The sequence below is a fragment of the Drosophila subpulchrella genome, unplaced genomic scaffold, assembly GCF_014743375.2.
Source record: "Drosophila subpulchrella strain 33 F10 #4 breed RU33 unplaced genomic scaffold, RU_Dsub_v1.1 Primary Assembly Seq18, whole genome shotgun sequence".
Lineage (NCBI taxonomy): Eukaryota > Metazoa > Arthropoda > Insecta > Diptera > Drosophilidae > Drosophila > Drosophila subpulchrella.
In genome coordinates, this window is record NW_023665515.1 from 2,301,499 (window position 1) to 2,314,226 (window position 12,728).

A 12,728-nucleotide genomic window follows, 5' to 3' on the forward strand; every position below is an offset into this window, starting at 1 on the left:
TTTGTGCGAATTAATACACGCACTAAAATTTGTCTTCACTTTTTTTTGCGTTTGGTATAAAAGCTTTACGTGATTATTTTCAAAACACCCGGTCAGCGACGTATACGCTGAATAAGTCGACAATAAAAATGTTTATAAACTGGGGGTGCTTCTCTCTGCTTCTCAAGTTTCTCTTCGGTCAAGAACCGTCCGATATTTAAGCCCCAAACAAAAACAAAATAAATTTCCCTAACTAGGGGTGTTAGCCGCTTCTACACAACGCGGTTCCGCTAAGCTAACATGCCCATACTTTCCCTTTTTCTAGACATCCCAAATGTTCCAAACGGAATGGCTGTGTCTAGATAAGGAATCTGTCCAAAAACCCCCTCCCGCCAGTCGTCGAAAAACGAGTTGTTTGACCGATCATTCTCGGGCTCCACAACCGTCTCCTATTTCTCTGGACTCGAACCAAGCAAACGACCTGACCAACTAGCCTAATACGTTGTGGGGCGTCGGCCAGAGAAACTAAAAATCGTCCACCGCCCAAATATGTCAAGGGAAACAGCAAAGACTCGAACCAAGCAAACGACCGGACAAATGCCCAGTACGTTGTGGGGCGTCGGCTTTGCGTTTCCTGTCAGTTCCCCCACCCCCATTCTGTCCTGGATCGACAAACGAACAGTAGACCCGCACCGCAACTGCTAAATGCGTTACCGTAATGCTTGCGCTCCTGCTCTTCCTGGACTCGAACCAATTCAAACGACCGGGCAAATGCGTAGTACGTCGTGTGGCGTCGGCCAGAAAGCACCTATAAATTGTATTTACGTTAATTTTAACAAGTAGTCGTCGACACTTAGTTATAGGTATAGTATTATAAAAAGGATAACTCATAGTTCTTGGTTTAAGGAAATTCCGGTCAATTTGTCCATGAACAAAACAGAGAAATTCTAAGGTTAAAAATCATTTCAAAGTCAGGCCTCTATTCTGCGACAAAGTTCTGATTGAGTGGCCACTCAACACTGACAGTCACAGAAGTTGGGGACTTTACAGTTATTAATTTAAAGACAAAAACAAATAAGTAGGTGCATATTTAAAATTATTTAAGTTCCCTGCTCCATAAAATAGTCAAATTACTCATGGCAAATAAAGATGGAAGCTTTGCCATACTTAAGCACATCCCCTCCGACACCGCAGGCATCAATATGGTTGACCCTAATAATATTCCTTAAGGAATATGAAAAATCCTAACGTTGGGCGCCAATTCTGTTACGTGGGCATATTAGTGCCCGAGTCCTGACAAGGACTTGGGCCGAGGGAGAGGCGTCCGATATTCTGGCACCATTTGCCGGCATAAGCTACGTCGTATTCGGGTCGTGGGATCTTGGTAAGCCTCTCTCCTCTCCAACATAACGAGAATAAATATTAAAAGTTCCTGGAAAATAATATCAGTTCATAAAGTTCGTCAGTCGTCAGTCCGCACTGCCCCACAAGCTTAGCTGTAGCTTGATCGCAATACGATCAGGCTGTGTTTTGGCCATATTCCCTCCCCTTCACACATTCGTGTGCCAATGGATCGTCGCAGGCCGCGCAATACGATCCCCTATTGTCAAGGTTGTCCGTCAAAAGTTATGTCATTGTTCTTGACCTACTTCACTTTTCGCGTCAGCACACCCCCTTAATAGAGCTCTAGCACTTCATGTTTTGATATCCTTTTACATTACAAATTTATTGGAGTGCCGTGGATGAATAACATAATGTTGGCTAAATCATATGGAAATTAGGCTAATTGACAATATTTGGTTAGCGGAGAGTATCGAATTTACCACCTGTGAAGGTGCACACATCAGCAAAATGCTGACTATTCACGACTACAAAACGTCGCTCAGAGAGCTCTTGCAATTGTCATACAATTACAAGGCTGATACTTGCCGCTGTAGGATACTGCACGGATATTTATATATGTATGTTTATAAGAAAGGAACCGTGTTCCGACAAACTTACCCCCTCTTTAAATCCTGGGCGATGAGATCTCGACGCTCCGGATCCTGGGCTTTGGAAAATATTATATTGGATATATATATATATATAAATATACGTGCACCAAAATACGGCTGTTCCTAAGTATACCAATTCACTTAAACACAAAATATATAGTTATATTATGCCAGAGGCATGCGACTTCTTCAACGGCTGTTCATCATGATTCGCACTTTGTCTATCGATTCGGTTGGTTTAAATGTATTTCAGTGCATGTTTGAATGCTTCCAATGTTTTTTGTTGATTTTCACTTGTTCTTCAATTGTATTATAAGAGGATATTGGTCTTGGGTTATGCTTCACTTTGGTTGGCTCGATTAACACATTTATATTGCATCACTACTTTCTCCGACGTATGCTATTGGTCGCTACGCCTCTGAACGGATGGCTCCTACAGCTGAACAATTTTCAGGAGCATGGATGGGGATCACGGGTACTGCGGCTACAAACATCACAGTATGACAGATGTCGTCCTTATTGTTGATCCTCTCCACGTTCTTTGATGACAATGGCGGGGCTGGTCCGACACCTCAGAACCTTTCGAGCTGCGATTTGTGTCCTCCTCAAGGACTGTTGGATATGGTGGTTGGTCCTGGTGGCAGAAGACTCCGTGGACGACTACCCCAGGGAAAGTCGTCTTCCCTCGGAGCTGCCGGCTTCCGTCAGCAAGACACACAAATGGATTCTCTCCCAAGCTCTATTTGTCTAAGGTCTTTTATACTAGACTAGAGCTTTTACTTGGCTGCCGGTATGGATCGGATAAACTAGGTGTTCCCACCTAGGATTACTGTTTCTTGATAACTGCTATCTTGGGAGTCAACGGCCGGCTGTTGCCCTTTGCTAGCTACCGGAGTATGGTTACCAGTAGGTTGATCGTGGCCGTTGTTCTGGCCACGCGACACCCGAGAATTGCCGAATTGCATTTTCTTCTGCCTTTACCAGTATGAGTCTGGTTAGTCACATGCACCCCTCCTCCTGTCTAAAGATTCGTCGTTGTTTCTCTATGTGAATCTTTCTATGTGGAGGGCGTACGTAACAGTTTGTACTATTGTTTGTGGTCGTCACAAGTTGGATTTGTTTAGGTTGCCTCTGTAATTGAGTGTTTTTTATAGTCGCTTTACGTGTACAAATTTAGAATAAAAACTAACTTTAAATAGAGATATAAAGTGAGTTTCACCTAGTTTCACCTTAATATTTACACTGTATTGTCGGTAGTTCAGTTCTTGTTCATATGAATGCAATCCTAAAGTGCACTTTTGAGCACTTTCGTTGCAATTTACCTTTTTAGGTCACAACCTCAGGTTGACCAATACAAAACTGATTGGGACTTGGAGTTCTGGAGAGACAAAGCAGGCAAATATTTGACAGATTTAGATCTTCGATAGCTGGTTCAGATGCTTATTAGGATGTTTTAAAAAAAACAAAGAGAAGCTTTTCGTTGTAGATTGTCCCGCAAATGGACATCTTGCAAAATAAATTTGAATCATTTCAAAAGAAAGTACTCAACTTGGCTTACATCCCACACTGAGGCTTGCATAGATAGGCGCAGATCGACAGGAAGGCCAAAATTGCCTTATTTGTTGCCGGGAGCAAGGGCTCAGAGAAGGGCAGCTTCAAAATTAATTAAATCCAGGGCTGGAAATATTAAATTATTAATAAATTCACCTAGTGCGGCTGCGCGTAAGGGCTGAACATGTAAAAAATGGGCGGAGCCACACCCTTTTTCTAAATATATGTTCAGTATATCAATATAAATCTAAATCAAAAACATACACCTTTATATTAAGTTTTGTTTTTAGGGTAAGTATATACTTATCTATTTTTATATTATTTTTTATGATATAACAAGAAATTTATTCCTAAAAGGGGCGGTGCCCTTTTTCTAGTAATTTGCTAAGTATAAGCCCAAATATAAAAACCGAACTCAAATATTTGTTTTAGCTTGAAGTTATTAATTTTGGCCACAAAAAGTGTTCAGCCAGCCTATAGTGCAGTGTGGCCAACACTTAAGCACCTAAGAGTGGTACTTCTCTTCAGCTGGCTTCGTCTTTCCACTTAGGTATTGGATAGGGTGCAACTGTTGATCAAGATCCGGATCTTCCAAGACAACCGGTGAGGCATACTCAGACGAACTTGGTTGGATAATCTTCTCTCTTAACCATTTATTGATAATTGTCTTGTCTGCAGGTGAAATGTATCGAGGGCGTTCAAGGACTCTGTATTCGCCATTTAGCAATATCTTCATTTGAATGGGACTGTCCTTTTTCTTGTCTGACTTGTAGTTGTTGATCAAATCTTTTACAGTTTTAGCAATACAGGTGAGTGACGTTGATCTCGGGATCACCCCCGACTTCTCAGAGAATATCAAGTCCACCAGCTTCAGGACGCTCTTCCCGATAACTGCTGAGTACTTGATATCCTTTCTGCTGGTAACGTGAAAGTTTAAGTCCAAACAACTTACGCTACGAAACGGCCAAGCCTTTTTAGCTCGCTGTTACAAATGCCCAATAGACAGTATTTTTCGTTTAAAAGCTCGATATTTCCTACACAGAGAAAATTATGACGTTCTCAAATATAGTATTGGTATTCTCAATTTGAGGATGTACTCAATTTAAGTACAAAATTTGTGGAAAAAACTACAAGTATACTAGATTTGAGGTAATATGACTTGTATAGTAGCACAATTGTGGGCAAAGGAAGCTGGAATATTGTCTGGCACAAATAACGGAATTGAAATACATTTATTAAATGACGCTGCGTCGCACTAATCACTTTTGGATTTAGACAATATATCATACAGAAAGTAAGTCGAAGTAGGTTTCGAAAATGGTTTTTAACACCCACTAACAAAGATGATAAGCCGTAGGAAAAATGTCATGTTGATTATATAGTTTTTTTTGGCTCCACCCGACAAAAAATACAACCGCTAAAGGACATATCGATCGACTTACTAGTCAAGAGGCAGTGTTTGGGAACTCAAAGCGCATAATATCAGACAGAGAGGCAGCGTTCGTTGCAAACTCATGACCGTGAGCCAAGCAATTGGAGCAGAACTTGTGGATATGTACACAGAGAGAATTATTCAAGTAATTTGCACTCAAATTGTGTATTTTTGTACTCAAAAATTCAGCATGAACAAAAATTCTCACATTGAGTGCAAAATACTCACTTTCAGTACCAATTTCTTAAAAAATTTGTACTTAAATTGAGTACATTTGTGCTCTTTTTTGAACATTTTTTCTCAATATGAGTACAAACTGCATTCATTTTAAGAAATAATTTAGCTTGAATTTTAGAAACGAGTATCCCCTTTTCTCATACTGAGAAATTTCAATTTCAAATTTCAATTTCTCAAAATGAGAAACAAGTTCTTGACAGTAAACTTCTAAATTCTCAAATGAAGAACTTTTTTACTGTAACCAGCTCCACTCATTCCCAGAAAAAAAGATAAAATATTTTTTTTTCATTTTATTTTGTAATACAGTTATATATATATATACATATTATTTTTTATTTAAGTTTGTGTTTCATGTTCTATTTGTAATATTTTTTCCCTTAGCTGTCTGCTCTAGCGAAGAGCAAAAAGGCTGAAAAAGAATACGTTATTGTTAGCAAACATTGTAAATATATATGCATATATAATCATGAAACAATAAAAACAGAATTTTATTAAATGTACATTTAAAAAAAATTTTGAAAATTATATGTGTATGTATGTATGTACAATGTACGTCCCTGCAAGCAAAAGGGCGATATTTCTATCGCCTGTCGTCCAGAAGTCACTTCTTAGTAACTTCTGCGCGATAGAAACGCGATAGAACACATTTTACAAAAACAAAATATACATATATCGCGTGGAAGTAACTTCTAAGTCACTTCTGGACGATAGAAAGGCGATAGTACACAATTAAAAAAAACAAAAAGGGTCGGGATCGCGAAGAAGTAACTTCTGAGACACATCTGCGAATTTTGTTTAAGGAGTCGCGAAGTTTTAAAAAAAAAATAAATTATTTGTAAATAAAACACGTCAAGCGGGTTTGGTGGGCAAAAATCAACTGAATATTCTTTATTGATAATGTTTTAAAGAAAACTTAATTTAGGTTTACAGAAGTGCTTACGAATTATTCTGGTCGACATGTGTAAGATCGTTGGCCTCTAGTTAGCCTGAATTTAATAACGATCGATGAGCTATGCATTTCCTGTTTACTGTGTTATATTGCTTATTTGGATTTTATATTTTCTTAGAACGTATTTTGGTTGGCATGTGCCAGATCGTTAACCTGTGCATTTCCTGTTTGCTGTATTACTTTAATATATTGCTTATTTAGCATTTAATGAGTTAAGCAATTCTTGTACTTTATTATTAAGAGGTGGTAAAGAAGAAATTGGGTTTTGGACATATGTGGGAAGTGAAGTGGGGTTATACGTAACTTCTCCCCCTTTTAGATAAGAATTCTCCTGAATTCTATTGTTATTGAGCTGAATTTTAATTTTCTTGTGTTTTAAAACAATGTAAGCAATTAATACAATTATTGACAAAAGTATGGTTGCATTAAAAAAATAATTTATGTCTTTATGTGTTTTTAATTTTCTTATGTTCGACCAGTTAATCTTATTATTTTCCAATATTTTCTCAAAAGTGATTTGTTTAGTAAAATTTTGAGTTTGGTTTGATTTCTCATATAAAATTCTTTTCTTATCTAATTCGTATGAATTTGTAAAATAATTATTTTCTATACCTATTGTACAATTTGTAAAGTGTATTAGAATATTTTTTTTCATTTTAATTTCATTGCTGTTACAATTTTGATATAATGTTTCATTTTTTGCATTCTTAATTACTACGGTTTCTTCGTCTAGTTCTACTATTTGCATTTCATTTCTTTGTATCAGTTTGCAATTTTTCTTAAATACACAATGTTTACTTTTTCGCATTTCTTTTAATTTTTTCTTTGTTTTATAGGTGTATGTTGAATTTTTATAGTTAAATATCAGTTCTGATTCCTGATCTATTTCAAAGTTTTCTTCATTAGGCATCGGTATTATCTGTTGTATTTTTACTGTTATAAATTTTTTTGGTATTTCTATTGCGAATACTAAAAGATTATTTCTGAACATAGCCGTAGCTAACTTTATATGGTTTAGTTTGTTGAAATCGATATTGTATTTTTTTATTTCGTGATCTGTTAATATGCTGGGATGTAATATATTGTATCTAGCAGAAGCAACGTTATCCTGCAAATGTTCAATCTTATTTTTTATTAACTGAATTTTTATCTGTTGGTCGTAATATAAGTTCTCTTGGTATCTGTTATTTTCGAATTTGCTAATTGCATTCAATTGTCTCTCTATTGCCTCTCTATCTGATTTAACTATTTGTTCAATGTATTTTATTGTATCATTGAAATACGTATTTATGTAAATTTGCTTGTTTAATGCTTCATCTGTTTCCTGCATGTTTTCTTTAAATGTAGAGATATGATTCTCAACTTCTTTCCTGTCTTCATCGTCCATTGTTCCAAACAACCATTTTGCTGAACTACCTACTACATTAATTAATCCTCTTCTTTCGCGATTGTGGTTTCCATATAGGGTATACAATTTGTTTTTTGTTTCAGTTAGTTCCGATTGTAATATGTGTTTGTTGTCATTGTTTGTCATTTCTATGTTTTTTCCTATTTCGTTCAAAATATTGTCAATATCTTTTAAGTTTATTATATGTACTACTATATCTGTTGTGATAATTATATCTTGATTTTTCATCTCTATTTGCGCATACCCGTCCTGATCAGGTATTTCTTGAATCGTTAGTGTTCCCGCTGTTGTTGTTATTGCCATTGTCATTAGTATTGTCGTCAGCAACATAATCGTCGTTAGTATTTTCTGTAAATTTATAAGGGCGTTTAATATTTATTGGGTCAATATTACCGAGATTTGCTTTTTTGAATTTCGGAGCTTCTTTGTGTCTGACTGCCTTGTAGTTCTTTATAAAACCTTCTTTTCGTTTTTCTTCATAATGGTCCCTGTTGCCGTTGTGCTTTTCTAACATTTTTTGTTTAGCGCTATCTATATTTTCTTTTATTTTTGTCAATTCTATCTTATTGTTGTGGGCTTCGCTGGGGGTACATTTGATTGTGGAGTGATATCTTTCATTGTAATTTCTCACTGCTCTCTGCATAATTTGTTTTACTGACATATTCGACGCTTCCGTTTTATATGTTATTCTAAACTTTTCTGCTAGTGAATTGTGTAGTCTTTCTACATCTGAATTGCCAGTGTGACTATTCGGTTTTGTTAAGTGTAATTTTATCCCTTCTTGTCTTAGTAGTTCTTTAATCCTGAATGAATCAAATTCGTTATCAGCTATTATTTTACCTGGTTTGCCTATTTTCGTAAAATGTTCCTCCAATTGTTCTACTATAGTGATATGATTTCTATCATTTAATGGGTATACTGCTGCGAACTTTGAAAATTTATCTATGGTCGTTAAAAAATGTGTATTTTTTATTACATATGTATCCACGTGTATTATCTGATTTTTATCTGATGGGGTTTCCGTTTTACTGAATTTATTTTTAATAGGATTTCTATCATATTTTATTTCTTTGCAAAAATCGCATTGATTTATAACTATTTGCACCAACTCTAACAATTTTGGAAAGTAAATCTTGTTTTTCAATTGGTTATATGTTTCCTGAATTCCTGAGTGCATACTTTCTCTTACATGATAAAACGAAATTTGTCTTACTGCTTCTGTTTCATGTTCAATATCTTGAGCTCTGAGTGTGCATTTTATGAATTCTAATTGTTTGTTGTCTGAAAACATTTCTATTAGTTTTTCTTGTACTATGTTATACTCTTGATACGATAATTCTGAATAGATTCCGACTTTTCCTTTGTGTATATATTTCCTGAAAATATCTCCCATTGTTGGAAAGTCGTGTTTTGCTATAAATATTATTGATTTTCCATGTATTGTTTTATACTCGTCTGTTTTACTGTCTGTAATAATTATTTGTGTTTTATATTTGTTAACTATTTCCTCTTTTATATAAAAATGATTGTGTAAATTTTCTTCGGCTGAGTTTACTGTTGATGTTGAGAGATTATCTTCAATGTTTGCTATCATGTTTATGTCTGAAATATTATCTTTGTATTCATTGTCTCTTTCGTTTTCGGTTTTGTTCGTGAGGTCGCTGTCTTCCAGTCTGCTAAGAAAATCTGCCACTCTGTTCTCTTTTCCTTTCAAGTAATCTATCTCAAATTGATATTCTCCTAATTTTAATAACCATCTCTGGTGTCTGGGTGAAATATCTTTACCTTTATGTTTTGAGTGTAAGAATTTTATTGGCTGGTGGTCAGTTAATATTTTGAATTTATTCCCGTAAAGGTATGGTCTGAAATAATTGACGCTCCATAGTATTGCTAGGAATTCTTTGTCTGTTGCTGAGTAATTTTTTTCATGATTGTTTAGCGTTCTTGATGCAAAGCAGATTGGATGACCGTCTTGAGATAGGACAGATCCAATTGCATAATTTGATGCATCTGTAGTTAATGTAAATTTTTTTTCAAAATTGGGATATCTTAAAATTGGGTGAGAACTGATTAAATGTTTTAATTTTTCAAATGCTTCGACATAGGTGGGGTCTTTTAGATTTATTTTAACATTTTTTTTCAAATACTTGGTTATTGGCTGTGCTACTTTAGCATAATCTTTTATAAATTTTCTGTAATAACCTGTTATACCTAAGAAGCTTTTATTTGCTTCTCTGTTCGTGGTAACAGTAATTTTTCTATGATTGCGATCTTATTTGGATTTGGCTTAATGCCCTCTTTTGTAAGGATATGTCCTAGAAATTCAGTTTCCTTTTTCATGAAGTTACACTTGTCAATCTGTATTTTTAAATTTTTCTTTTCTAATATTTGGAATATTTCGTTAATAGCTTGAATATGTTCTTTTAATGAGGTGCTGAAAATAAGTATATCGTCTAGATACACGACGCATTTTTTATTAATGTGATCCCTAAGTATTTCATTCATAAGTCTTTGGAATGTGGCAGGGTCATTTTTCAACCCAAATGGCATTCTTATAAACTCATATAGTCCATGTGGCGTTACGAATGCCGTTTTTTTTCTGTCTGATTCTCGGACTAAGATCTGATGGTAGCCTTTGGCTAAATCTATTGTAGTGAAGTATTGAGCTCTTCCTAGTTTATCCAAAATAGAATTAATGTTCGGAATTGGAAATTTGTCATCTATGGTTATTTCATTTAACTTCCTGTAGTCTATTACTATCCTAAACTTTTTCTTTCCTGAGTTGTCCATCTTCTTCGGGATTACTATAAGTGGGCTAGAGTATCTTGAATTACTCTTTCTAATTATACCCTGTTCTTCCATTTCTTTTATTTGTTTCCTAACTTCTTCCTCGTGTTGTGGTGGGTATCTATAAAGTTTTGAGTTTAACTGTTCCTCTGTATTGGTCCGTATTTCGTGTTCAATTTCTGTCGTACTAGTTAGTTGGTCTCCCACCTTAAAAAAAAGTTTGCTAAATCGTTGTACAATGACTTTAATTTCTCTGACTTCTTCTTCATTTAAGTGGTCGAGTTTCAAATTCTCTAAGTTTTTACTGCTACTTTCTAATACAGAAACTTCTTCGTATTGATATGGATTGTTTATAATTACGTTTTCTTTTTGATTTAAAGTTAAAACCTTCCTCTCAATGTTTATAAATGCATTCAAAAAATTTAGGAGGTCTATCCCTATGATAAAATTGTATTTTCTTCCCTTAAGCTGGGCTAATTTCCATCGTACTCTTGCGCTAACTAAACTCAAGGTGGCTCCTGTGTCTATTAAGGCCACGTATTTCTGTTTGTCTATGTTAAGTTCTATTAGTGGTAACCCATCCGAGGCGGCTTCGTAAAAAAAACCGTATTATTGAATTCTGCCTGTGGATAGTTTTCCATTTGATTATTATCGTGTTTCCTGTTCGAGTTATGGTCACTGTTGTAGTTGTCATTTTCGTATCTGCTTTGGTCGGTATTGTTTTGGTGTTGGTTGGCTTCTATGTTATCTACCTCCATAGGTACCACATTCGCTGGCCTATTTTGCCTAGACTGATGTGATCCTGCTTGTTGATTCCACTGATTATTTTGATATCGTCTACTTTGTCCGGAGTTATTGCCTCTAAAATTCTGAGGGGTATTGTTCTGTCTAACTTGTCCTGAATTGTTGCTCTGATAATTTTGATGTACATTTTGCATTGTATTGTTTTGCTGATTATATTGTTGATTGGTATTCTTATTTTGATGTGCATTTTGCATTGTATAGTTTTGCTGATTAAATTGTTGATTGGTATTCTGGTTGTTGTTCCTGTAATTGTTTTGATTAGGTCTACCTTTCCTATACTGATACCTAATGCAACTATTCTCATATCTGCGTTGCATCATTATCTTTAATATAGTGCTTAAATCTCTGACTTCGTAGATCTTGTCTAGTAAAGTGCCTTGTGTCATTTCTTTGGCTGTGTTAACTAATAAACTTTCGACATTACTTAAATCTATAAAATTATCATTCATATGATACACAATTAATTCATCATTTTTATATTTTATATTTTGAATTTCTACTGCAAGCTCGCTCACCGAATTCACTCTCAGGTCACATATCCTCTTGTAGATTTGGTGCGGCTCCGTGTCTGGTCTGTACCTTAACTTCAAGGTGGCTTTTATCAGGTCCCAGTTGTCCGGCTCCGGGATATTTATTACTGCATCCTTTGCTTGACCCTGAATTGTCCTGTAGAATATTGTCCTTGTGGCTTCTCTCTTGAGTTGTGGGTCCTCTACCGTCTGTAACAGGTACTCCACGCTACTGAAGAAGAAGTTGATGGAGATTTCCCCGGTTCCCGTAAAGGTTGCCAAACGATTGATGTTTTTGAACAACCGCTCTTGTTGGGCTGGGTTGTTTCCATTTCCTTGGAGCTGTACATACGCTTGTTGCAGTTGCTCCAGCTGTCTTTCCCTTATGGCCAATTGTTCCAAAAGATCCGCTTGGGGCATCTGGCCGTTTTCGTGAGCCATCCTGCTGTTGTCGTATGAAGCGATCCTTCGCTGCCTTTTTATATCCAGGTTGAGTTGATTTCCTTCTTAGCGCTGTCTAAGTCGATTTTAGTTCGATCTCTACAGGCATTAATCCACTGATTTTTAGTTGGATTTAATGCTGTTGCGCTGCTTGGTCTGGTTTTGCTCTGATCAATGCACTTTTTTATGCACTGCACCACGTTCACTTAGCGGACTGATTTTTAGTTCGCTTCTGTTCGCTGACTTTTTGTGTTTTTTTATTTATCACAAAAAAATTTTTGTTATTTTTTTTTTCTTCGCGTTACGTTCGATTTGAATAATCACTGGACCCTCTTTAATTAAAAAGGATCCTACCGACTGCGCCAATTTTGTTTAAGGAGTCGCGAAGTTTTAAAAAAAAAATAAATTATTTGTAAATAAAACACGTCAAGCGGGTTTGGTGGGCAAAAATCAACTGAATATTCTTTATTGATAATGTTTTAAAGAAAACTTAATTTAGGTTTACAGAAGTGCTTACGAATTATTCTGGTCGACATGTGTAAGATCGTTGGCCTCTAGTTAGCCTGAATTTAATAACGATCGATGAGCTATGCATTTCCTGTTTACTGTGTTATATTGCTTATTTGGATTTTATATT

General features: G+C 35.7%; 1 protein-coding gene across 6 annotated transcripts in view; it reads left to right on the top strand.

Moving 5' to 3' along the window:
* Nucleotides 1-12,728, top strand: part of LOC119559143 (zinc transporter 2-like) — a 434,223-nt gene that overhangs the window by 90,729 nt on the left and 330,766 nt on the right. The gene's annotated exons all lie outside the window — the stretch shown is intronic.